This window comes from Pogona vitticeps, unplaced genomic scaffold, assembly GCF_051106095.1.
Source record: "Pogona vitticeps strain Pit_001003342236 unplaced genomic scaffold, PviZW2.1 scaffold_23, whole genome shotgun sequence".
Taxonomy (NCBI): Eukaryota; Metazoa; Chordata; class Lepidosauria; order Squamata; family Agamidae; genus Pogona; species Pogona vitticeps.
The window spans coordinates 170,281-180,000 of record NW_027589975.1 but is presented as its reverse complement, the minus strand read 5'-3'; the positions used below and the strand labels follow the sequence as shown (position 1 = coordinate 180,000).

General features: G+C 40.4%; 1 long non-coding RNA gene across 3 annotated transcripts in view; it reads left to right on the top strand.

Annotated features, from left to right (window-relative positions):
* LOC140708224 (uncharacterized) overlaps positions 1 to 9,139 on the top strand; it is a 9,907-nt gene extending 768 nt beyond the window's left edge. Inside the window, exons 1-5 of one of the 3 annotated variants that reach the window (XR_013539793.1) lie at positions 1 to 2,440; positions 2,549 to 2,587; positions 3,395 to 3,439; positions 3,528 to 3,665; positions 3,864 to 9,139. The exon at positions 1 to 2,440 is cut by the window's left edge and continues 768 nt beyond it. This is a non-coding gene — a long non-coding RNA (uncharacterized LOC140708224). Of the gene's footprint in view, positions 3,666 to 3,863 lie in introns of all 3 variants that reach the window. The other 2 variants (XR_013539792.1, XR_013539791.1) reach the window with 2 other exon arrangements.
* The last annotated feature ends 581 nt before the right edge of the window (positions 9,140 to 9,720 follow it).

Here is a 9,720-nt window from a genome sequence, read left to right as displayed (position 1 = left end):
GACAGTGAAAATGGGCCTCCAGTAGCATTAAAACGTCTTGAAGACCCTGTCAGACCGTGTCATCATGGGGAATCATCATGTTATAATGAGAAAGCTTCTGAAACGCAGGTAGGTAACCTGTGGGAAAAGGTGGTGGTAGAGGAGTGCTATAGATGGTTATTAGGTGTGCTATAGATGCTTATTCTGTGTGCTAAAACCCTTCTTTGATTTTTAGGAGATGCAGCACTTGCAAGCCGGAGGCGTTTCTCTGAAAAAACACAAGGACATGCAGGCCCTTACAAGGGCCTGTCTCTTCGCAATGCTAAAAGACGCTTTGTCTGAACATCTGATTCAAAAGTGCTATGGATGCCAGGAAGATATTTGTGCACAACAAGCGCACCCGTGCATAGGTTGGAACGAAGCGGACTATTCCAAGATGTTGAACGAGATATGTGAAAAACTCTGCTATAAAAAAGTTATCCTCATTATAACGCTTGCAGCCTTCAGAAATAAGATGCTCTGTATGACAAATCGAAATGTAAATTACATACACAATATTATTAAATGCCTGTCAGTTTCAGAGGATTCCTATAAATTGCTAAAAAGACTTTTGAGGTCAACAGATGAAAAATATCTAGACATTGCTAAATCAACAATAGAACTACACAAGGATCATTATTATTGCTGTCCAAGCATGCATGAATGAATAAAAAAGAAAAAACAAAATACTATACATTTTCCTTGTAATAAAATGTGCTTTTTAATAAAGAGTTTTTAATGGAACATACATTGTTCATTTATTCATTTTCCCTTTTTGCTTAGCATTCTAATATCAAAATAGCATTTTTTCTAACTTTAAATGGTGCTGTTTCCTTAAACTACCCCCACCCCACCCCACACACCTTCAGGATGGGTCACAAAAGGTTCACAGAGAATAAATGTTTGAATTAAAAGCTGGTTTAACTTTAAGTCAACAGAAATTCATCTCCTTAAATGTAATATATTACACAGAATCAACTCTGTTTTGGCTGTGAGGTGAAAAATAAATCATTTATTCATTTTCCCTTTTTTGCTTAGCATTCTAATATAAAAATAGCATTTTTCTAACTTTAAATGGTGTTGCTTCCTTAAACTACCCCCACCCCCACCCCACACACCTTCAGGATGGGTCACAAAAGTTTCACAGAGAATAAATGTTTGAATTAAAAGCTGGTTTAACTTTTAGTCTACAGAATTTCATCTTCTTAAATGTAATATATTACACAGATACAGCTCTGTTTGGCTGTGAGGTGAAAAATAAATCATTTATGCTTTTCCCACAATAATTTTTCAAGTCAGATTGAGACTACAAATACTATACAGCTCTGTTCAGCTGAGATACCAAAGGCCTGTCTTATCATTTCCCTTCAAACAGTTAATGATGAGAGAGAGAGGCTGTTGTTTCACGAGAATTGTGTATCTTTCCAATCAACATCCCCTTATTGTGTATTGGCAATAATTTCCTTTTAAATGACGTGCATCCGTTTAAATGATGTGTTAATGAGGTGTTGTTGTTTCACAGTAATTGCGTAGGTTTGCAGATCAACATCCTGCCAGATGTTTGACTGAAACTACCCCCCACCCCCACCCCACACACCTTCAGGATGGGTCACAAAAGGTTCACAGAGAATAAATGTTTGAATTAAAAGCTGGTTTAACTTTAAGTCTACAGAATTTCATCTTCTTAAATGTAATATATTACACAGATTCAACTCTGTTTTGGCTGTGAGGTGAAAAATAAATCATTTATTCATTTTCCCTTTTTTGCTTAGCATTCTAATATCAAAATAGTATTTTTTCTAACTTTAAATGGTGTTGCTTCCTTAAACTACCCCCACCCCCACCCCACACACCTTCAGGATGGGTCACAAAAGTTTCACAGAGAATAAATGTTTGAATTAAAAGCTGGTTTAACTTTAAGTCTACAGAAATTCATCTCCTTAAATGTAATATATTACACAGATTCAGCTCTGTTTGGCTGTGAGGTGAAAAATAAATCATTTATGCTTTTCCCACAATAATTTTTCAAGTCAGATTGAGACTACAAATACTATACAGCTCTGTTCAGCTGAGATACCAAAGGCCTGTCTTATCATTTCCTTTCAAACAGTTATTGATGAGAGAGAGAGGCTGTTGTTTCACGAGAATTGTGTATCTTTCCAATCAACATCCCCTTATTGTGTATTGGCAATAATTTCCTTTTAAATGACGTGCATCCGTTTAAATGATGTGGTAATGAGGTGTTGTTGTTTCACAGTAATTGCGTAGGTTTGCAAATCAACATCCTGCCAGATGTTTTTCTCCTTTAACAGGCTTAAGGAGAGGATCAGAAAAAAATCTTTTGCTTCCCTTGAAAAATATATAAAAGCCCCTTTTATCACACCTCCTCAAAACTGCACAGAAGCTGACCAATATACCACAGGTGAGTAACAAATTCAGCTGAATATTATGAGATTTAGCACTTTTTTAAAAATAGGACTGTCCTTTTAAAAATTGTTATTCATTTACGTTTTGTTTTTTTCATTCATAGAGTTACGCATTAAAAATCAGATTAACCGTGCAGAAATGGGTAAGAGATAGATTAATTTTAAAACCTGTTAAATAAATGTAAATATTCTTTTTAAATAAATGTATAGACACAGCGTAGAGTTTCTAAATATATATATTATTTACTGCATGCCAGAGAAATAGTTTTTAGGTAACACAAGTTCCAGCAGCCAGTTCCAAAATATAGCAATTCTTGATCGTGGTTTTAGAAAATTCATTATTTCACCTCTCTGTAAAAATAAAGAGAGAGAGAGAGAGAGAAAGAAATGAAAAATTTTATAGAATAGAAAAACATAAGATGTTATTACATTAGAATATTGTGTAAATACATACCAGATCACCATTCAGAAAGCTCAAAGACCTGTCTTGCGCAGTTACGCATGTTGTTATTTGTCTTGAGAGAAAATCAATTTCTTTTTGTTCCAAAGGTCTTGTGTTTTTTTCAAGCTTTTTTGCCATGCATGAGGCATAGGCTAATGTTGTAAATATTCTCCCAAAAGTAATTCTTTCTTGAAAAACGTATTGTGTAGTTAAAACAAGCGCGGTACAGAGTTCAGTCAGGCTGGAAATCTGCATTTTTCTTAAATGATCTTCGACGGTACCTTCAAAATGTTTTTGAATGAAAGTGTCGATATTTTTTAAATGATTGCTCATTTCTGATTTAGCCCTTGTATTTTCGGCTTCTTTTAAACTAATTTCAAGATAATTACGAACAAGAGAATAAAGTTGTGACTCGATAGTGTTCATTTTGCAGTCTAAACCCTGGGGTGTCAAATATGCTTCTCTTTGCAATGGTCAAGACTGTTCTAACATGCCTCTGTCTCTGCAGCTGGGGATCACCAGGAAAAGGGGTCATTATCCAGCGAATCACTGGGTAAGAGCATTAACATATGAGTTTTAAGGGGGGCTTTTTAACTTTTAAAAAAAACCCTACTGATTTAGAAATACTATATCTTTTTCAGAGAAATATTTTCGCTATGAGGATGATGAATATTTTGCACAAAATGATCCTATTGTACCATCAACCAGCTATAATATTCCAAGGACGGACAGGGTCCAGTTTCGTGGTTATACTTTTAAAAGAGTAAATGCTGATCAGAGTAAGTTCTGTACATTTTCAGGGAAGACCTTTTTATCTGCCTGCGTTTTTAACGGGGGGGGGGTCCTCCCTTTAAAACAAATGTGTGTGTGTGTGTGTGTGTGTGTGTGTGTGTGTGTGTGTGTGTGTGTGTGAGAGAGAGAGAGAGAGAGAGCTGAAATGCCCCCCCCCTTTAAAAGACCCATTGTTTCTTTTCTAGCTCAGAATATGGCAATTCCCCCAAAAAGATTCAAGGATGGCGAAAGGCCGGGTACCAGCAAATCAGCAACCCCCCCGGCCTTGAAGGGAGCCAAGGCCTCCTGGGGGGATAGGAGCAGAAACTCAGCACAACCGCAGATGACGAAGGGGCCGGATACTGGTGAAAGACCTGGCTGCAGCAAACCGTGGAATCCCCAGGCCTTTAATGGAGCCAAGGCCTCCTGTGGGGATAGGAGCAAAAACTCAGCACAACCGCAGATGACGAAGGGACCGGCTACTGGTGAAAGACCTGGCTGCAGCAAACCGTGGAATCCTCAGGCCTTTAATGGAGCCAAGGCCTCCTGTGGGGATGGTGGAAAAAAATCTGCCAAATCTCAAGCGTTGCAGGGTAGGAAAAAAGAGGGGTTGTTTGAAATTGATGGAAATGCTTTAGCTGTATACACCTCAAAAATTGTTTGTTGGTATAAAAATTTTCAAATGATTTTCAATATGATTAACACAGCCAAAGATTGTCTAGATCAGCTTATGATAGAAATGCCAGAAATGAAGAACATCTGTGATGCTATTAAAAACATGGATCATTTTTCTTGTGCAATGTCCCCTCAAATTCAAATAGGCCTAGGCTATCCTGATGTAAAACAGACAACCAAAAGGGGTACAATGAGAAGGGGGCACCCTGGCCATCAGCCTGGGAAAAAAAAGGGGAGGAAACCAATCACAGCGAAACTGTACTGGCACAATAGAGTTGTTAAGTTGTTACGAGGGGCTAAGAAAATGCTTGCACGTAGGAAAAGGGCCTATCTGCCTTCTAGTTGTACACAGCCTCAAGAACACCCTCCAGGGTCTGCGTTGCAGACACCTGAGAACTCTGGGGTTGTAGGTATTAACAACCAAGAGTCTCAAGAATATCCACCAGGGGGCTCTCTGCCTTCTAGTTGTACACAGCCTCAAGAATACCCTCCAGGCTCTGCGTTGCAGACACCTGAGAACTCTGGGGTTGTAGGTATTAACAACCAAGAGTCTCAAGAATATCCACCAGGGGGCTCTCTGCCTTCTAGTTGTACACAGTCTCAAGAACACCCTCCAGACTCTTCGCTGCAGACACCTGAACATGATGCAGAAAACCCCCCGGTGTATGCAGAAATCACAAATAGATGGGGGTGGGAAAATGAAAGATTCCACACCATTCATATAGCGCAAGAATTTCGCTTCGTAAATCTGGAACATGTGACAAGCTATGCACAAGCCGTTTCAGCCTTACATATTGCGGTTCAAGATGTTCTTAATGTTGTTAATGAAAGTTTGGAGCCTGGCGATTGTGTGCAGCTGAGATTTGAGGGTGGGAACATGCAGAGGCCTCTCTTTTCAGTGAAAAAGGTCAAGGGTGCTCTAGACGCTGACGAGTTTCTCTCCAACTTAGCAAATCTTTTGCAGAGTAATATGGAACTTTGTTTAGACGGGGTTTTACGATTAGTTGTAACCATTGTGAGACCTCCTAGGGGGGGCAGCCGCCCAAGAGCCTTACGCTCTATCCCCTATAGTGCAATTATAAATAAGAAAAGGAAACATCTAATCGATTTCACTGATGTAAACAGTAAACTATGCTTTGGAGCAAGCTTAGTTCGTGTAATGTCTAAAAAGGTTCCAACAGATGCAGAGTTGGCACATGGCGCTCTGCAATTGTATCAGGCAGTCCACTGGCCTGTAGACAAAGAGGTTTCTTTGTCTGACATCCCTCTTTTTGAGGACCACTTACAGGTCAATATCCAGATTGCACACTATGGCGACAAAGGCTGGGGCTTGTTTAAACCACAAGGACACAAGTATACACAAACGTATACGTTGCTTCTCCATGATAATCACTTTTACGGAGTTCTTAATATAAAGGGACTCTTTGGGGCTCGTAATTACTGTCAATATTGCCACAAATTGTACTCTCATATTCATGACTGTATATTTTTCTGTAGACTCTGTCTAAGAAAAGATTGCGCTTCTAATGTGAACATCATGAAGAAGTGTAAGTGTTGCAAAATGAAATGCAGGTCGAGAGAATGCTTAGAATTACACACCAAGCTGGCGGCAGAGAACAAGGTACCCTGTACTTATAGAAAGTTTTGTGAGGACTGCGGTCGTTTTCAAAATGCAGAGCATTTCACAAAGGACTGTATAGGAAGGGTATGTAATATCTGCTGGGCTCCTAGGGGAGAAGAGGTAAACCACTTCTGTTTCATGCGCCCACTTAAAGAGCCAAAGATCTCAACCCATTATATATTTTATGATATAGAATCAAGACAAGACACGGGGTTACACATCCCCAATTATTGTTACGCCAGATCTTTTTGGGGTGAGACTGTGCGACACTTTAAAAAAGAGGCCTCTGTGAAAAAGGGGGTGCCCGATTGGATAAAGGATATCCTTGAACAGGATGCTGAGGAGGAAGAGGAGGAGGAGGAGAGTGAAGAATATGATGATGATAACAGTTCATATAGCGAGAGCATTGTGGAGCCTGACTCTGGGAACACCAAGAAAAAAGGTGAGAAAAAAAAGGCATGGCCTTATGATAAATCATGGGAATTCAGAGGCGAGTCATGCATCGAGGCTTTTATTCGGACTTTCACAGAAGGGAGGGTTTTTGAGGGCACAACGTTTATAGCCCATAATTCAAAAGGTTATGATGGATATTTCATTCTCAATCAGCTAGTCAAAGAAAAACTAGAGGTAGAACTTATTACTCAAGGTGGAAAACTTATAACAATAGCCGTGCCGGCTCTTGATATAAAATTCATGGATTCTCTATGTCATTTACCAATGGGGTTATCAAAATTACCCAAATGCCTAGGCCTCAGGCAGGAGTCTAAGGGTTATTTCCCTCATTACTTCAACACCCCTGAAAATGAACAGTATGATGGTCCCCTACCACCACCCGAAGCTTATGGAGTGCAACACATGATGCCTTCTGAGCAGAAGGCTTTCTTAAAGTGGCATGAGGAGAATAAGACAAAAACCTTCAACCTGCAGCGAGAATTGGCTGCCTACTGCCAGCAGGATGTTAACATCCTGGTACAGGCCTGCACAAAGTATCGCCATGAAATTATGACCCTGACAAAGAAGAGGGTGAAAGGGTACGACGGGGAATATGAATGGTTTGCCATAGACCCTCTTCAATACCCCACCCTAGCTGGCGTGTGTCTTAGCATGTACAAGTTCAAATTTCTGGATAAAAATAAAATAGCAATCCCACATCCAGACAACTATCACCGCCAGTGCAAACGCTATTCATCTGCATCCATACAGTGGCTGTCTTATATTGCCCATAAAGAAAAAACCAGGGTACAGCACGCCTTGAATGGTGGAGAAATTTGTATCGATTCTCTTTATGTAGATGGTTATATGGTTCTTAACGGCAGGGGCATATGTTTAGAGTTCCTGGGATGTTTTTTCCACGGCTGTGCCCTCTGTTACCATTCTGAGGATTGGAATCCTCTGTTAGGAAAAACCTATGGGGCTCTTTTCAATGCTACACAGGAAAGGACAGCCGTTTTGAGAAGCAAGGGTTTTGAAGTCAGATCAATTTGGGAGCATGAATGGAAAGAGATGGTAAGAAGCGACAGCGCTGTCAAAAATTACCTTGCTTCAGCTGATTTTCCAGAGCCCTTAGTACCTAGGGAAGCTCTCTTTGGGGGTCGTACAAACGCGATCCGTTTGTACTACAGAGCTAAACCGGAAGAGCAGATTCTTTACTATGATTTTACCAGCCTTTACCCCTATGTCAACAAAACTAAAGAGTATCCTCTGGGACACCCCAAAATCATATTTGAGAATTTTGAACATGTGTCTGCATACTTTGGTTTCGTAAAGGCGAAAATATCACCACCAAGAGGTCTCTTTTTTCCAGTGTTGCCCACCAGGGTTGGTGGAAAACTTATGTTTGTGCTGTGTGCCACCTGTGCAGAAAACCGCCAGAGAGACCCTTGTAAACATACTGATGAGGAGAGAGCCTTGATGGGTACCTGGTGTACTATCGAACTGAACGTTGCCATAAAAAAGGGGTACAAGGTTTTGAAAATCTTTGAGGTGTGGCATTTTGAAAGCAGATCGGTGGACCTGTTTTCAAATTACATAGAGCTACACCTTCGCCACAAACAGGAAGCATCGGGCTATCCCGCATGGTGTGTCAGCGAACGAGATAAAAACAAATATATTGATGATTATAAAAAGAAAGAGGGGATATCCCTACGTAAAGATAAAATTGCTGTAAACCCCGCAAAAAGACAGATAGCCAAACTGTTTCTAAACTCTCTGTGGGGAAAGTTTGGTCAGAGAACGAATCTGCCTAACACTCAGGTGGTCAGAGATCCGGATGAATATTTCAACCTCCTATTTTCAGAGTCTTACACAGTGTCAATGTTTGAATTTTTGGCGGATGATGCTGTCTGTGTGACATGGAAACATGAGGCTGACAGATTAGCCACCAAGGGTAGGAAAAATGAATTCATAGCCTGCTTTACCACTGCTTATGCACGTCTGGAGCTTTACAATCTGCTTGACAAACTGCAGGATAGAGTTCTCTATCACGATACAGACTCTGTCATTTTTGTACAACGGGAGGGTGAATGGAAACCACCCTTAGGGGACTACCTGGGGGACCTCATGAGTGAAGTTCCTGAAGGCTTGCACATTACAGAATATGTGTCCGGAGGCCCTAAAACTTATGGGTATAAACTCAGTGATGGTAGTGCGTGCATGAAGGTCAAAGGGATCACACTGAATGTTGCTAACTCTGAAAAAATTAATTTTGATAGTCTCAGGGATTTGGTTTTTACGTACGATTCTGACAACCGAGATGGTTCATCCCGTGAAATAGTGGTAGAGCAACCAGGAATTGTTAGGGATAAGCGCCAGTGGTTGATTCATACAAAGCTTTTAAGAAAAACTCAAAAGGTGGTTTATGACAAAAGAGTTATTGTCGAAGACTTTAAAACCCTGCCTTATGGCTACTGAACTGAAGATGTTGTGGGTTCATCCTTTTTCAGCTATCCTAGCAGGGCCGAGCGGTTGTGGAAAAACGTTTTTTATAAAAAATATGCTGGACAACGCGCGCAATGTATTTTCTGACATGCCTGAAAATATTATCTGGTGTTATGGCTGTTGGCAACCTGTATATAAGACTCTTCTCTGTAAATATCCCTGTATTCGTTTTGTAGAAGGTTTGCCGGAAAAGTTTGATGATGATGTTCTGTTACCCCCAACTACAATAAACTTCTTGGTTTTGGACGATTTGATGCAGTATGCCTCTGATAATAAGGAAGTGGAAAAGTTATTTACACAATATGTGCATCACAGGAACGTAAGTGTTTTTTTAATTACTCAGAACATTTTTTCACAGGGAAGGGCCGCTCGAAGCATTAGTCTGAACTCCAAGTTTTTAGTCCTCTTTAAAAATCCCAGGGATAAGCAGCAAATTGCCACACTAGCCCGTCAGATGTATCCACGAAACGGACAGTTCTTCATGGAAGCATTTGCAGATGCGACAAGACCTCCTCACGGTTATCTGTTGGTAGATTTAAATGCCAATACTCCTGAACCTTACAGACTGAGAACAGGACTTTTCCCTCCTGACTGGCCTGTGGTCTATACATTGAAGAAATCTGCTTCAGGTAACAAAAGGCGGTTGCTTTGAGCCCTTTTCTTTATTGACGCCTGTTCGGCAACCAGTTAACATGTCTGAATGTATAAGGCGAAACCTCCCGCTTTTGAAACTCCTTATTAAGGCCCCACTGCGACAGAGAAAAGCCATTTTATGTGCTGCCTCGGATGATCTGGTCACGGCCATTTCAGAAATTGCTCTGAATACTTTA